This window comes from Sciurus vulgaris, assembly GCF_902686455.1.
Source record: "Sciurus vulgaris genome assembly, chromosome: 12".
Classification (NCBI taxonomy): Eukaryota; Metazoa; Chordata; class Mammalia; order Rodentia; family Sciuridae; genus Sciurus; species Sciurus vulgaris.
In genome coordinates this window covers 49,175,374-49,192,789 of record NC_136473.1, presented here as the reverse complement: position 1 = coordinate 49,192,789, position 17,416 = coordinate 49,175,374, and the positions used below count along the sequence as shown (strand labels likewise).

Here is a 17,416-nt window from a genome sequence, read left to right as displayed (position 1 = left end):
CGTACTGGTTGGAGCTCAGGAGTGGGCATCAAGTTATCTGTCACAGCAGGCTCCAGCTCCCCAGGCTGGCCAGACTCTTCCAAGCAGTTGGTACAGAGCTGCCTCAAGTTCTACAGCATCAGAAATGCCTGGTACTAGACTTTATAGGTGGAGTCCTTTCTAGCAGGGATGCCCAAGAACAGACAAAATTGCACCTTCATGGGGGATGAAAAATCCTGTGCCAGAACTAGCTCTTCCCTGTGGCTGCTGCAGAATGGGATCTAGGTCCTGATTTGCAGCTAGAAATGGTTGTGAATTAGCCCTATGGCCACTGATAGTTGGGTACCACATTCAATACCTCTAGCTTTGTCACTGCTTCTCTAGCTGAATCTAGTTCTTGAGATTTTTTTCCAAAGCTGATGCTGGAAATAGAGTTGATAGTGAATGTAGTTGATGCCCTCAAATAGTACAATTTAAAGTGATTACAAGGTTAAATTTTGATTTATGTAAAATTTTAAGCATAAAATATGATAATCTACAAAGAATATGGAAGATAAAATATTAAAATAAATAGCCGCCAGTCTAGGAATAGACATAAGACCATGGCACTGGAGCTGGCCCTGGTTATAGCTCAGGAGTTGGAATTAAAGGTAGCTCTGGGCTGGTACTATGGTGGATGCTAGAGTCACTAGGGGCTCTGGCTGTGGAATTAGAACAGAAGATATTATATAGGAAAGCTGGGATTGCTCTATTTCAGACAAGTCCTGGAGCAGTACTAGAGTTATCTTCTCTGGGACTGATACACACTTTCTTATGGTACCAGAAAGGGCACAAGACCTAGTGATGGAGGTGGCCTCAATTCTGGCACTGCAGATACCTCTATTTATGTAACTGGCTCTAGTGCTCACTAGAGAACTGGCACCATTTTTTTTTTTCTACAGGAGGCTCCAGTTTAAAGCCTCACTATGGCATGTAGGTATGTTGCTGTCCCACCTGTTAGGCTGGGAACATTGAGGCAAGGAACATACCAGAGGTTCACCATTTTCCCCCCCAACATTCAACAGTTAACAGTAGATGCTCAATGTGTGAATGAATGAAAGTATCAATGGATGAACTCAAGATGTCTTTGTGTCTGAGACTTCTTATGTGTAAAATAATTGCACTTTCAATGTAGTGCTTTTGGGAGGGTCACACAGTAAACAGTGAGTGTCTTCTGTGTGCCATAATCTGTTCTAGAGGCTTTGGAATATATCACTGCACACGAATAGCCCCCCCTTGAAGAATATGACTCAAGAAGGTGTTAAATAATGTAAAGCAGATCACAGGCACAAACGCTGAGCTCAGCTGGGAGCAGGTGTCTGGATGAACAGGTCAGAAACAAATTCAAGTCCATCAGTATAGGACAAGTCTACGTGGGGCTTGTGGAGAATGTGATCTGAGATTCATGCTCTGAATGGCCATGCTACTCATGATCTCCCTTACTTTTGTCATTATGGGTCCTCAGTTTCCTCATTTGTAAAATGTGCATGTAAGGAAATTCTTTGTTCATTTCTTTAATGAAGTTGGCTTTGATATTCAGAGACAAAACTCTCTGTGGCTTTTCCTGCTCTAGTTAACCCTGTAGAGCAGGTATGCAGTTCATCCAGGAGGTTTGGGACCCAAGGGGTAGGCTAGGGTCCCCCTTTTTAATCAGTGACTGAACAGGGTAGGGGCTCTGGGTCCAAACCTCAGTGAATGTGAAGATCCAGACACTGACAGTATACTGCTCATGTGACTTCTTGAGGTGCTAGCAAAAGAGATCTGTTTGTCTGAGACTCAGACCAGTATGGCCAAACAATTGAGGCCAAGCAGAGATCTTTTCAGATGGGCACATAAAGGCCTTCCTCCTTTCACTTTTTAAAAAATTCCTCCCTCAACTGCATTGTATTTCATCATGTGGATGGTCACATTTCATTTAAACAGACACCTACATGAGGAAATTTCATGAATAACCCTGTCTAAATGTCAAATGTACAGGTACTCCTATAGGCTGAATTCTCTCAACTGGTGTTGCTGAATCAAAGGGTAAATGCAATTGTAATATTGGTAGATATAAATATTGAAGGTGGTTCCATTGTGGGGGCAACTTTTATTCTGTCAGAAATGAATATTCTTGGCCTGGGCCAAGAGTTACATAATTCAGGAGTAGAATGCTTTCTTAGTATAGGTGAGTCCCTGGGCTCATTCACACATACTGCAAAATATCAATTTATCTATCCTAGCATTTATCTGTTTATTTTTTCATTTCAACTTTTCTCGTACCAATTATTCATCATTCAACAATTTGTCAAGTCCCTGTTACATATCTATTCTAGAATAAACTGCTATGAATAAGGAAAATCTCTGATCCAAAGGAATATACATTCTTTTTTTTTTTTTTTTTTTTTTGCTAGAAATCACTTTCATTATGTCGTAACATTTGTTAATGAGCTATAATTAGTTATGTGAAGGAGAGTCCAGAAAACAGATCTGGACGGTATTAGCCTTGTCCTTGATTGCAGACTTATGAATCACACATATTAACACTATTCTCTAGAGTAGTTACTGAAGGTCCAAGAGGCTATGAACTTGGAAGACCTTCCTGTCTGTCTGGCTGTTCACATCAGATTACAAAACTTAGGAATGGATGGATACATTTTTTTCTTTTAAATTTAAAACTTTACAACAGTTCGAATGATCTTTCCTGAATGCATAAGTTCAAAAGCTTCATTAATTTGGTCCAAGGACACCTTACCAGTCACAAATTCATCAACTTTTATCTTTTTGGACAATATTCAGACACCAACTTTGGGACACTTTCGACACTCTTCCATCCTCCAAATGCAGTGCCTTTTCACATGCTACCCGTCACCAGCTGGAATGGACATGTGGCAATCTCTTCACCTGAAGCAGCTACTCCAAACACCACACTGACACCCCAGCCTTTGTGGTATGCCTCAAGTGCTGCTCTCATGACCTTCACGTTACCAATACACTCAAAGGAGTAGTCCACTCTCCATCAGTCATCTCAATGAGCACTTCCTGGATAGGTTTACTGAAGTCTTGGGGATTAATACATTCAGAAGCTCCAAATTCCTTGGCCCTTGCAAACTTATCTTTATTGATGTCCACACCAATGATCCAGGATTCACCAGCAACCTTATAGCCCATGATAGTTGCCAATCCAACTCCCTCTAGGCCAAAGACTGCACAAGTAGAGCCAGGCTCCACCTTGGCAGTGTTCACTGCAGCACCATACCCAGTTGAAATGCCACAACCAAGAAGGCAGACTTTATCCAAAGGTGCTGAAGGGTCTATTTTAGCAACTGAGATATCAGCCACAACTGTGTGTTCAGAAAACGTGCTGATTCCCATGTAACGTAAACTTGTCTTTCCTTTGCAAGTAAATCTGTTAGTACCATCTGGCATTAATCCTTTCCCTTGAGTGACTCTTATCTTCTGGCAAAAGTTTGTTTTTGAATTTAGACAAAATTTGCATTCTTCACACTGTGGGATGTAAAGTGGGATAACAGTATCACCTGCCTTCAACTTAGTAACTCCTTCACTAACACTTCTCACAATTCCAGCACCTTCATGTCCCAAGATCACTGGAAAACACCCCTCAGGATCAGCTCCACTCAGAGTATAGGCATCAGTGTGGCAAAGTGCAGAGGCAATGATCTTAATTCGAACTTCAGGAGCCCGTGGGGGTGCTACTGCTACCTCCTCGATAGAGAGAGGCTTTCCAGCCTCCCAGGCAACTGCAGCCTTGCATTTGATAACCTGGTTCGCCATTTCTCCAAAGGATATTTTTGGAACCTTTGTCTAATATCAGATAACTGTACTTATGTGGGTTTTTATCTGTGCCTTTATTCTACCCTATTGGTTTTGATGCCTGTTTTGGTGACAGTACCATTCTGTTTTTGTTACTATAATTTTGTATGTAATTTTAGGTCTGACATTGTGAAGTCTCTTGCTTCACTCTTATTACTAAGGATTGTTTTGGACATTCTAAGCCTCTTATTTTTCCAAATGAATTTCATGACTGCTTTTTCTAGTTCTGTAAAGAATGTCATTGGAATTTTGATGGGGATTGTGTTGAATTTGTATAATGTTTTCTGTAGTATGGCCATTTTGACTGTGTTGATTCTGCCTATCCAAGATGGGCGGTCTTTCGATCTTCTAATGTTTTCCTTCAATTTCCTTAGTGTTTTATAGTTTTTACTATGGAAAGCAGTATGGAGACTCCTCAAAAAACTAGGAATGGAACCACCATATGACCCAGCTATATCCTCAGAATATATTCAAAAGATTTAAAAGCAGCATACCACAGTGATGCAGTCACATCAACATTTATAGCAGGATACTTCACAATAACCAAGATATAGAACCAACCTAGATGCTATTCAGCATATGAATGGATAAAGAAAATGTAGTATATATACACAATGGATGTTACTCAGTCACAAAAAGAATGAACTTACGGTATTTATAGCATTTGCAGTAAATGGATGGAACTGGAGACTAACATGCTAAGTGAAATAAACCAGTCCTAAAAGTTAAAGGTCAAACGTTTTCTCTGATATCCAGAAGGTAATCCAAAAAGAAAGAGAGGGGAGGAGGGGAGGAAAAACGGGGCAGGGAATTTCATCAAAATAGAGGAAAGATCAGTAGAGTAGATGAAGAGAATTTAGGAGGAGGAAGAAGTGATTGGAAAAGGGGGACCTGTGGAATGAATCTGACTGACCTTTCATATGTGCATGCATGGATGTGGCATGGTGGGTCCCAGTACTGGGTTAACCACAGGAGACTAATTAAAAAACAAACAAAGTAAACTGAAAATGGATTAAAGAGGGATCAATGGAGTTGGGAGAGGGAGGGAAAGGGAAGTGTGGGTGGTCTGAATTGGAGTAGGTTGTTCTTTTGGATTATGTCAGGGTATATCCTGGTGTTGTATGTAACTAAAAATAATAAAACAATAAAATAAAAAAAGAGTTAATTTAATACTATGCCAATTATATCTCAAATAGCTGTTATTTTAAAAAGATATATATGGTAGTTATATGTGCTGTGTAAAAAGATAATGCAGGGAAACATGGCATAACAGTTGAAGTTTATAAGTAACCTTTGTTTATCTCCCTGGTTTAATTTTACTTTGTATTGTTTTATTCTCCCCCTTTCCATTGTTTCCTCAGGAGAGGAATAAAAGTATAAGGTTTATTCAAGTGAGAAGAAAAGAGACAGAGCTCCCATAAGGTGAGAGGTGACCTAATAAAGAAAACTGAATCTCCTTTATTTTTAAGGCATTGCATTTATTTTAAAGATAAACTGGATTTAATAATGATGGTTTATATTTTCTTTGTAAAACTTTGTAACTGTTGCCAGTTAACAATTCACAGAAGTACCACTTTCAACAGAATAACCCGAGCCATATTTCAAGATAATAGCATGATCAACAGGGCATATTAGATATGCCACTGACTCCTAATAGGAACACTGACCAATAGTCACTAGAAAAGATTAGAGAAAATGGGTTTCTGGGTTATTTAGTAACCTTCAAAACTTGGAGGTCAAAATCAAGGAAAATAGAAGAGCTAAAGGAAAGAGCAGATATTTTGGCTTTTCTCCTCCAAAGTTAGCTAGGACCCAGGGAGTAACAGGACTTTTCTAAAGGGTCCTGGAACTCTGGTGAGTCACCTGCTCTCCTAATTAGAGGTATTGCGAACATCTCAGATGCTAGGAACAACCAGCACATGTTCTGAAAAATGGAGGGCCTTTGGAGGGGGGAAGGCGTCCAATGTTTCCAGTTGAAGCCATGTGGTCATTGAGACTCTGCACAGTCCTGGCAAATAACCCAGCTGGAATAGGATCAAGCTAAATTAATCAAAAAGCTCCTCACGAGTTGCTAAAAGTAAGTAAGCCTATATTGTGGAGCCTATATTGGCATTTACAGTAAAAACGTAACACGTTTATTTTTTAGCCAATATCAGGCTAACTACTTGGTTCCTAACACATAACAGGAAAGTATAACCAGAGGCAAATGTGTTATAAAATGGGTAAACGAAAGCCACACTCATAGAGCCATTTAGAAAAAAGAACCCCATAATTTATTAATTTAGACATCATCTTCTTTGACTCCATCTTATATTCTGCTTAGTAATTTACTTTTAGACTTAAGCATCTAGTTGTTTTCACTTACATACTTCAGTAACTGTTTAAAGAAATTGCTGGTCTCCCTTCTTATATATTAGTTTACCACTTGGATAGGATATCTATAGAGCCTTATTGATTAATACCCTAATTTCCCCAAGATTGAGGAATGAACAAAGACAAGACATTTGTGAGGCTCTGGGTTAAATCTCTAACACTGGAACCCCAAACAAAACAAAATAAAAATATTGCATATGTTTGTCCAAAATGAGTGAGTGGAGACATACATGCTTATTTAGTATTTAGGGTAATCACTATCTTGATTTTTTTTCTCCCCTTTTTTGGAGGAAGGGAACAGGACAGTCTCTTGTTTAATGTCCTGATTTTTTTTTCGGTTCCTGCAGACATTCTGAGAAAAGTAGGTGGACCTTAAAAAGCATTCAGAAGCATATTACTGTCTTCATAATTACTTGATTCACAGGATAAAGACAGTTGCCTTTAGTTGCCTTAGCTGCAAGGCATTGTAACCCCAATATTCTCACCTATTCATTAGATTGTATTGTACATTTTTATTTTCTTTCTTCCTTTAAAAAATTATATAATTCTGGGAATGGAACTCAGGACCTTGTGTATGCTAGGAAAATATGCCACCACTGAGTAACACTACCAAACCTCCTTTTCCTTCTCCTCCTCTTCCTCCTCCTCCTCCTTTTCTTTTGGAATTCTGGGGAATATAACACAGGGCCTTGTGTCTGTGCAGGCCAGGTCAAGTAATCTATAATTGAACTATACATCTCAGCCTTAATTTTATTATCTTTCACGTCCTTTTTTTTAATAAATCGGGGAGCACATATTTTCCTCAGACGTCAATCAAAATGTTTAAAATTCCTTTCATTTTGAGTATGAAACTCAATTTTGAACTTCAAAGAAGAGGTGAAACAGGTATTTCTATCTGTCACACTCTAAATAGAAACCAAAATTTTAAGTAAAAGTCAAATCCATGAATATAGGTCCTCACCTTTGGAGTTCCTGACCTGGAGGTCTGGATTAGGAGACCACATTCTAGGTATGTTACTAAGAATTATCTATGGGAGTGTGTGTGTGTGTGTGTGTGTGTGTGTGTGTGTGTGTGTGTGTGTATGAGAGGGAGAGAGAGAGAGAGAGAGAGAGAGAGAGAGAGAGAGAGAGAGAGAAGGAAATGGAGAGAGAGAGGGAAAGATCAAGGCTCTTTTATGGCCTTGGTAGGTGAAGGATAATCCTCCCCACAGAACATTTTGTGGCTTGATGGGTGTCATAAAAGGCAAAGAAATGGTCCATTCTAAAGTTATAACTCCCTGAATGACTTCAGATTCAGATAATCAATAAACTTGTAAAAAGAATTTAGTTTCTTCACATTTGCCTGAAATGACTTATGGGTATTAAAAAAAAAAAAAAGCAGGGTAAAAGATTAGCATTTGGTGGCAATTTTCAAGAATACAAGTAAGAATAAATATCACTGAGGATGTGGGGGGAAAGGTACACTCATAGATTGCTGGTGGGATTACAAATTAGCGCAACCACTTTGAAAAGCAGTATGGATTCCTCAGAAAATTTGGAATAGAATCACCTTTTGACCCAGTTATCCAACTCCTTGGTCTATACACAAAAGATTTAAAATCAGCATTCTACAGTGACACAGACACATCATTGTTTATAGCAGCTCAATTCACAATAGCTAAGCTAGGTGCCCTTCAACAGATGAGTGGATAAAGAAAATGTGGTACATATACACAATGGAATATTACTCAACCTGAAGATGAAATCATGGCATTTGCAGATAAATGGATGGAACTGGAGACTATCATGCTAAGTGAAATGAGCCAGTCTCAAAATTTTTGCAGGCAAAGGCATGGATCAATGGAAAGCACTAATTCTATGTCAGTGCCTCTTAGATAGAATTTTGTGTCTTGTGGCATATATAAATATATGTATATGTATATATTTATATATATATATAATATATAAACCTATAAAACAGATTATTTATTACTATAGTACAGCATGGTCTATGAGCCTGAAAGTGCACTCAGGTTTAAGGCAATTGTTTTATGTACTCTTTTGTCTATTTTAGCCTAGCTGTTAGTATGTGTTTATGAAGACTGACTTGATAAAGGATATATATATATGATCAGAACCAGCATCTAGTTCCTATTGGGAATATATTGGTTTATTTTGTGGTCCTTGGTTTATTCTAAGCTGGTTATTATTTGGATACCCTTTGTTTCAGAACCTTTGGCAGAACATTGGCTGCATAGGCAACTTTTCCTGGATTAAATCCCTAGTAATACACACACACACACACATACACACAAACACATGCAAGGGATAGAAATAAATACAAATGGAATGCTATATGTTTAAATCAGCAGACTGTTCCAGGAATGATATAGATATCAGTAAAGTAGCAAGGGAATAACTTTAAAATATTATTTTTGGGGGGATTCAAAAGACATTCAAAACTGATTTATTTAACGGTGTCACAATAGGTATGTCCAGGCATTTAGGTTTAAAGGAAGTATGAATTAAAAGAGGATACTTTTTTCTCCAAGGAGAATTTCTTCAAAACCAAGCATATTGCTAAAGAGCAACAGTATACTTGGTAAACAATAATTGGCAACAAACTAAGTTTAAACACTGTAATATTCAGTCCCAGATACAGCTTAATGACCAAGATCAAAACTAATTTTGTTGTAGCAAGCCTAGACCAATTCTATGAAAAGGTATCCTTGGTTAGATATGCAGTTTCATATAACGTTTTGAAAGCTCATTTGATAGCCAGTCAAGTCCCTCATAAGACCAGTTCTTTGTGTAGCACAAGTGGCTTGAACATACCCTGTTCTGTTAGGAAGAGACTAAAGGCCTAATTTATCTGTCATTTCACTGATAGGCATAGCATTTGGTAAATCCTCTTTGTTCACAAGAAGCAGAAGCACTGCATCTTGCAGCTCATCTTCCTCAAGCATTCTCTGCAGTACTTGGGCTCCTTCCTGAATTCTTTCACAATAAATGCCATCTCCCACAAAAATAAGAGCCTGGGTATTCTGGAAGTAATGCCTCCACAGAGGCCTAATTTTATTTTGACCTCCAACATCCTATACTGTGAAACAAATGTTCTTTTATCTACTGTTTCCACTTAAAACCAGTGGTAGTGGTTACTATCTCCCCTAACTTCAGTTTATACGGAAAGGTCACTTACCAGAAGCATTCAATCCAACCATCAAATACACACACATCTGCTTCTTGCCCAATAGGCAGAAGAGAGAAGATGGTGAAGACTGTGGTGGCAGTGGCACTTGTGATAGGCAGAAAAAGTGTTCCATGTCTCTAGGCTTCTCCTTTCACACACCCAACAACTCAGTAAAAGGGAAGAAAAAGAGCTGAGGCAGAAAGGGGGTGGCAAGGACAATTCATTGGCCGTCATTGATGTCATGACGCTTCAGGACAGGAACTAGTGGGTAGAGGACCTGCTTGGTGAATCAGTTATAAAGTTTCAAAAGGATTAAAAAATGAAATTAATGAGAGCAAAACCATATTTAGTTTGTATAACAGCTCTGAGTCAAGAATTATAACTGTATTATAACTAATACATTTTTGATATCTCTTTAGCCTCTATGAAAAAGGTTTACCAATTCAATCATGTACACGTCTTTTACAAATTCAATTTCATTTTAAAAGACATATTGCAATTTTTAAATACATTTCATAATTTTCTCAAAACCTTACTTATTTTTGCATTATATCTCTATTTGGGATCACAGTAATCTTTACCACAAAGAATTATTCTTTTGTACAGAACTTTACATAAATTAAAATTTAGCCTACATTGGGGTCATCCTAATATGGAGAAAGGCAAGAGGCAGAACCTTATCTTAGATGAGACTGGCCTTTTGAAAAATTAGGTGTTTTTCATTTGAAGCTAATCTTTGCTTTCTTTCTAAATATCATTCTGTTTAGGAGTATAAGAAAACATTATTTCCTGAGTACTGGAATATCAGTTAACATAATATCATTACAGCTGAAACATGAATCCAACAGAACTCTTAATTTTCTTTTTTCGTGTGAAAAAAAAAAAAAAACAGCAAATAGTTTCCATATTCAACACTGTCGACCTTTAAGCAAATCTTTCCAGCCTCAAGTGTAAAGAGTAACATAATTCTTCACATATAACTTATTAATAAGTTAGTTTTATGAAGTTAGAAAATATTAAATGACATAAATAAATCCCACTCAATTTAATCTACTTTTATGTACACCTGAAAAAGATTATCCTACTAACAATTATAGTCTGGAGGACACTACCTTGGTAAAGTGCTCTTCTAACCTTGACATTTTAAAAAGATGGTACATTTTAAAAAGATGGTACACTTTGTATGTTAACTGTATGTGAATACAGTTAACATACAAAGTAGTCTTTAATAACTAGTGTCACAGCTTCGGGTCCTGCGCCACAGCAAGTCCTGTTTGACCACATTTTATCCCAGATTGTCTGAATAGTGTGAAGCCACGTTCCAAGGCGGACAGCGTGGGACGCCGAGTGACGGGACCGCTGGATTTGGGGCAGCAAGGCTAGGAACTTGCTCAGCGGAAGGAGCAGGGACTCCTCGGTCGATTTCTAGCGCGTTTGATTCTCCACCTGCTGGAACCCAACCCCGCTCTGCGGAGGTCTCTGCCTTAGGAGGGTTTGCACGCTGTACACTTCTGGTCTCGCCACGTCTGAGGCAAGCCAGTGCTGCGGTGACGGAGACCAGCCTGACCCGAGCCAGGAGGACGGTGTTGGGGACAAAAACGAGGAAGCAGAAGTAAATCAAGATCTCACTTCCACTATGCAAAGTCCATCAAACTCGGCTGTGATCCAGCCTACGACTCCACAGGCTTGTGTGGAGCCACCGCCTCCCCATACGGATAGTTCACAAAAACAACCTAGGAGTGCAACACTTAAAGACAAATTAAGGAAAACAAGATTGTCTTTAATTCCTGTTGCAGTGTGATAGAACACCTTAAAGTAGAGAAGAAAGAAAATGATCAGACTGTTTCAGAGAAACCAGCATCTTCAAAAGAAGAAAACTCTTTGGAATTTCAAGAAAGTTCCAAAAACAAAGGCAGTGAATCTGAAGAACATGCACATTCGAAAAATACCAAGAATATCAGTGCATGTAAATCTGAGTCACTTGATTTTGTGACTTGAGAATCCTAAACAAGAGTTAAACGAAGAAAAAGCGGAATTGGTGAAGCAGGTTCAGGACAAAGAAGAACTTCTTCAGAGGTTAAAACTAGTCAAAATGTATAGATTAAAGAAAAACCTGTCTCAGTTAGAGTTGTTAATATGGAAATGGAGAAACTGTAGCCAGCTGTCGCTTCATGAGCTTTAGTCAGTTATGTCAGAAGAGAACAAGAAACTAAGCCTTACTCAATCGATCACTATGGGCTGGATGATCAATTGCTGCATTATACCAGACATGAAGAAGAATTTACAGGTGTTTAATTCATAATTTTTTTTCTTGAGAAATATCTTTGAGAATGACAACTTAATGACAAGATACTTGCACATTTTAAAGGGGAAGTATGCACATTAGGGCTTAGAAAATTAGGGAAACAATGGTAATGATCACAAATAGACTCATTATCTGTTGTACAAGTGTGTATTATATATACAATAACAAAATACCTGTTCAGTCAAAGCAAACAGATGTAAACCAAATACAAATGGCAGAAATGCCAAAGTTTATTGACCATTCTATATGTTTGTTTCAGATAAAATCTATATTGTATAGAAGATGCACTCATTGTTTACCTTACCTGTATTAAACCTACAAAACTTTAATTCTATAAATCTTTGCATATCTAGCCCTCAGATTATATACATATACACATATGTATATATACATAGTCACACATATTTGGGATGTTGTGTATTCTATAATAACCAAAATAACTTTTTTTACCCAGAGTTTTTAAATAATCATTTAAAAGACTTTGAAAGGCATTTAAACAAACTCTAACTCTTAAAATTTAGTTTCCTAAGCAATAAAACCTAATAGATATAAAAGTTATCTTGACAAGAGCAGATCAATGTTTTAAGAAAGCTTTGTTGTTTTAAACATAGAGAATTAAATTATGGTTTTATATCAGTATTTTAAATTTTGACCTAAAAAAACTGCTAAATAACTTTAAATAAGTGTTATAGTCAATAACAAATGCAAACTTTTTCATATTAGTTTTGCACAAATTTGCAACTTACTTAGACACTCAACAACTTGTGTTTATCCCTACTTTTATCCTCTCTTACTTTATTTTCCATCTTGAACTTTAGGATAAACATATTTAATCATACAAAATGCTTTCTCATTCAGAAAATTTTCTTTTCCTTTTAATTTTCCTTACCAAAATTTATTCTCATACCTATGACTTCATTTTTATCTCTATCTACTAATTGCCATTTCCTTTCTTTCCCCAAGTTGACATTCTGAAGCAATCCTTACAAAATGTTTGAATTTAGTCAAATTTCTCCTCTTTTTTCCTAATGAGGTGAAATATTTTATGGTCTCTACAATATTTTAATAAAACAGCTGAAATTTTTCAAAATTTTCCAGATAGAATTATATCTGTTAATTGGAATTTTAGCTGTTAGTAACCCTGCATTTAGTGAAAACCCAGGAACAAAGCAATAATAAACTGTTTTCATATACCAATGATTTATTTTTAAAAATTTGCTGAGATAAAACTTTTTAGTTTGAATCCATCCCATTTATTGATCCTTGCTTTGATTTCTTGTGCTTTGTTCTCACAAAGTTTCTGATCAAGGACACCCAAATTAACCAGCTCAGAATAAACCAAGAACCATTAACCAAAGAAACTTTTAATAGAAACTGTCATTGAAACACATCAGATTTTTTGCCTTTATTTTTTTCTTTACTTGTGATTCATCACAAGCACAGACTAATAGACAAAAGAACACATAAATTTGCATTAGTGTGCACTTTCAGATACATAGCCCATGCTATACTACAATAGATCAGACAAACAAAATTATCCCTAGGGGTCCTGGCACAGAAGTAATATATATATTTGTACTAGGAATAGACCACAGGGGCAATTAAACACTGAACCACATGTCCAGTCCTTTATTTATTTTGACATGGATCTCATTAAGTTGCTGAGGCTACCTTTGCACTTGCAATCTTTCTGTCTCAGCCCCCTGAGCTGCTGGGATTACAGGTGTGCACCACTATGCTTGGTGACATTTATGTTCTCATGCCAATTACAAGCCTCCCTGTCAGATAAATGGCAAAAGCCAAAATTTTTTCAAAAGAACCTGAATTGGCTCAAAAGAGACTTAATCTACAAAGAAAAGGAAAAACAAAACTGCTGGGCACTCTCAGGGAGAAATTACTAGGGGAAAGACTTCATGACCCACAGAGTTCAAAACTTCATTTCTCTACTTCACCAAGTAATGGTATAAAGTAGTCAGTGCCATCCCAATAGTGGAAAGAAAGGGAGAGACCTTGAAATTAATATAATGTTGGCAGTTGCATGCAGCTGCATGAGTAACTTCTTTTTAGTCCTCTTCCTTCTGGGGTCAAATACCTGCTGGTGGATAATGCTCATGTGGCATGCAGTTATATGTAAATCAAGTCATTCTTGGAGAATGCATACCGGCTTTGAGTCCTGAGAAAGTACAGTTGCTGCTTGTGGCAACTTCCCTAGGCAGTAATCCCACATTTGTACAGCCTGAGCCTGTATCTCAGTAGGCTGCTTGTGTACCAACACCAGGGAACTCATAATTGACCAAAGGGAAATGACAACAATGCCCTTGATCACTCTCTATTGTGTGCTGGCCATGCAATGCTGTTAACACTGTCAGGGTATGAATATTAGTACACTGATTTGCCTGGCTACTGGGCAGGCAAACAACAGGACTATGGCCATATAAAATGCTGTCAAGACCCTCTTTGACGTCAGTAGAAGGCCCACGTAGTCAACCTGCCATGGTGTCAAGGAGATGCATCCATGCATTAGCTGGCCAACTGTGGCTCCAAGAAGGTGAGAGTGAGGATACTGTTGCATTCCAGTTATACATTCCTGGCAGGCATCTACCAGGGTGCTCCATGTCAAAGGCAGATCCTATTATTTGACTATATTCCACATGATTTTCACACCTGTCTTCTGTATGCAGTGCTGCAACCAAACCACCAGGTCAGTAAGTGGTGCCCATTCCAACCCCCACACCTTAGCCAAAGCACCTGCTTTGTCATTCCTTGGGTTAGTCAGGGAACACAGTCACCTGCTTCTGGTAGTCTAGCTCTTAGAGTTCTTGCCGTGGAGTTTGCTCCCCAAGACTTAGCACAACTATCAGTACATATCACTGTGAGGGACACTTCATTTGCTATCACTATCCAGGTGGTGTACAGTTAAGCTCATTTGCTACTTTGTCCTGTACCAGTATCAAAACAAACAGTGTATGGAGGAGTGGTAAGGTAACAATGGAGAGACACTGAAGTTGTAGAGGGAAATGAGGGGAGGGGTGGGGGAAGGAAGAGTGGAATGAGACAAATATTATTTCGCTATATACATGTATGATTATACAAATGGTGGGAATCTACTGTATGTACAACCATAGAAATGAAAATGTGTACCCCATTGTGTACAGTGAATCAAAATGCATTCTGTAAAAATTAAAAAAAAAAAAAACCAGACAGTATCTGTCTCCTGCTCCATATCCACTGCCATACACGAGAAGTTGGCAATGACTGGAGTCACCAGTCTACCAAACACTGGACAGTAAATGTGCCTTATCTACAAGATATGGGCTTGTTTCTGCTTTACCTACATAGATAACAAGTCCAAACACTTCTTTAAGTTCAGCCTATGTCCCTTTTGATTAACTTTGGCTTGAAGTCCACTTTATCTGATAAGAGGATAGAAACCCCTGCTTGTTTCCATGATCCATTGTAGTGATTTTTTTCCCCATCCGTTCATCTTTAGTCTGTGAATGTCTTTGCCTATGAGGTGTGTCTCATGGCAACAGCATATTGTTAGGTCTTGTTTTTAAATCCAGTCTGCTGAGTCTATATCTTTTGATTAATGAGTTTAGACTGTTAACATTCAAGGTTATTATTGATGTATGATTTGTGTTCCTGGTCATTTTGGTTTATTTCTGGTTGTTAATTTGACTTAGTTTCTCTTTGATTGACTATTCCTTTAGCATTGTTCCTCTCTTTACTGGTTTTCAATTTTTTTTCCTCACTTTACTTCATCCTCGTAGAATATTTTGTTGAGAATCTTCTGTAGTGCAGACTTTCTAGTTGTGAATTCTTTTAACTTTTGTTTATCATGGAAAGTTTTTATTTCATCTTCAAATCTGAAACTTAATTTTTCTGGATATAAAATTCTTGGTTAGCATCCATTTTCTTTCAGTACTTGAAATATATTATTCCATTACCTCCCAGCTTTGAGGATTGGGGTTGAGAAATCAGTTGAAATCTGAGTTGGTTTCGCCTATAGGTAATTTTGTGTTTTTGATGGTTTTTAAGTTTTAATCTTTATTCTCTGTGTTAGTCATTCTCATTATAATGTGTCTTTGTTTGGGGCTGCTTTAATTTTGTACATTTGGGGTCCTGTAAGTCTCTTGTATTTGATTTTCCATTTCATTTTTTAGATTTGGAAAATTTTCGGTTATATTATTTAAAAGATCATGCACTCCTTTGGTTTGTATCTCCACTCCTTCATCTGTCCTGATCACTCTTAAACTTGGTCCTTTCATGTTATCTCATAATTCTTGAATGTCCTGTTCAAGGTTTCTTATCATCTTCTCTGCTTAGTCAACTCTATTTTCAAGATTATATATTTTGTCTTTATTGCCTGAGATTCTGTCTTCTAAGTGGTCTAGTCTGCTGGTAATGCTATCTATTGAATTAATAATTTGGTTTATTGATTCCTTCATTTTGAGGATATCTGTTTTTTTCATAATATCTAATCTTGATTGAAGTGATCTTTCACTTCTTGTGTTTTTTCTTTGATTTCACTCCTCATACTACCCTTTACTTCACACATCAGTTTAACTATGTACATTCTAAACTCCTCTGACATTTCTTCTACTGTCTTGTCAGTGGATTCTGTCATCGGAGCATCTTGGTTTTCTTGGGGTGATTTATTCCCTTGTTTTTTCATGTTTTTTTATGCCTTTTCCCATCTAACAGTATAGATATAAGGAAGCATAAATTTTACCCCGCAGACCTATAGTGTCCCTGACAGTTTCCAGCACCTCACCTTCAAGTGTGGAGACCAATAGCAACTGCACTCAATGTAAAGAACACATAGTCCCAAGCCTACTATATCCTATCAAGATTTCCAGTTTTCTCACAACAAACAGAAATGACAAGTTCAATTACCATCCACCCTACACATAGCAAATTTGCTAGAAGTGTTCACAATTCCAAGTGTTGGACAAGGAGAGAACAGAATGGTATAGGACATGATATTCATGAGGGAGGAGGAGGCAGAAGCAAAAATCTATAGTAGGAGTGGAAAAAGAATTGATAGAGACTGACCGTTAGCAGGAGAAAAGATAGTGAATCCAGGAAAACAGACAAAAAAAGAGGAAAACTGCATACAATAAAAAATTAAAAATATAAGAATACACAACAAAATTGTAAAATACCATCCTTACATCACAGTCTTCGACAAACTGAAGCATGAAAAATGCTGGGTCCCAAAAATAGCATCTAGAGATGCTAGAGAAGAGAAAAAAAAATTATTTAAAAAGAAGAACAATAACAAAACAAATCAACAAACCAAAAAAACTCAATGGAAAACTGAACAACTGTATGGTTCAGAGTTTAAAGTTTTTTCAGTCCTGTTGTACTCAAATTAAAATTAATGATGCATATAATACTACATACATACATACCCTTAAACCTATAATAACTTAGAAAAGAAGATGACACTTGGAAAATATCCTAGATGACCAAATATTAAAATAAAAAGGCAAGGAAAAAAATAAACAAGAAGTGTCACATGCAAAAATTACATGAGTTATTTTAACAATGCATGCATTCAGAGGACATATGGGTCTCAAGATCAATATAAAAGTGATGACAATTAGGAACCAGAATGTAATCTGGAACGAGATACAAGGAGCAATACAGGATGTGAAATATCTTCATTAAAAAATTTAAAATTCATAATACCAATAGACACAACACAATCCAAACACATTTAACTTTACTATGCA

General features: G+C 37.2%; 1 long non-coding RNA gene and 3 pseudogenes across 4 annotated transcripts in view; 2 read left to right on the top strand and 2 right to left on the bottom strand.

Annotated features, from left to right (window-relative positions):
• Positions 1–17,416, top strand: part of LOC306641235 — a 59,109-nt gene that overhangs the window by 36,004 nt on the left and 5,689 nt on the right. Inside the window, exon 2 of the long non-coding RNA XR_013758083.1 lies at positions 5,193–5,253. This is a non-coding gene — a long non-coding RNA (uncharacterized lncRNA). The remainder of the gene's footprint in view (positions 1–5,192; positions 5,254–17,416) is intronic.
• LOC306641198 (alcohol dehydrogenase class-3-like) lies at positions 2,410–3,792 on the bottom strand (annotated as a pseudogene). Its single transcript has one exon. The product of its transcript is annotated as an alcohol dehydrogenase class-3-like (transcript).
• LOC306641386 (ADP-ribosylation factor 4-like) lies at positions 8,837–9,506 on the bottom strand (annotated as a pseudogene). The gene has a single exon. The product of its transcript is annotated as an ADP-ribosylation factor 4-like (transcript).
• LOC306641753 (swi5-dependent recombination DNA repair protein 1 homolog) lies at positions 10,956–11,668 on the top strand (annotated as a pseudogene). Its single transcript has one exon. The product of its transcript is annotated as a swi5-dependent recombination DNA repair protein 1 homolog (transcript).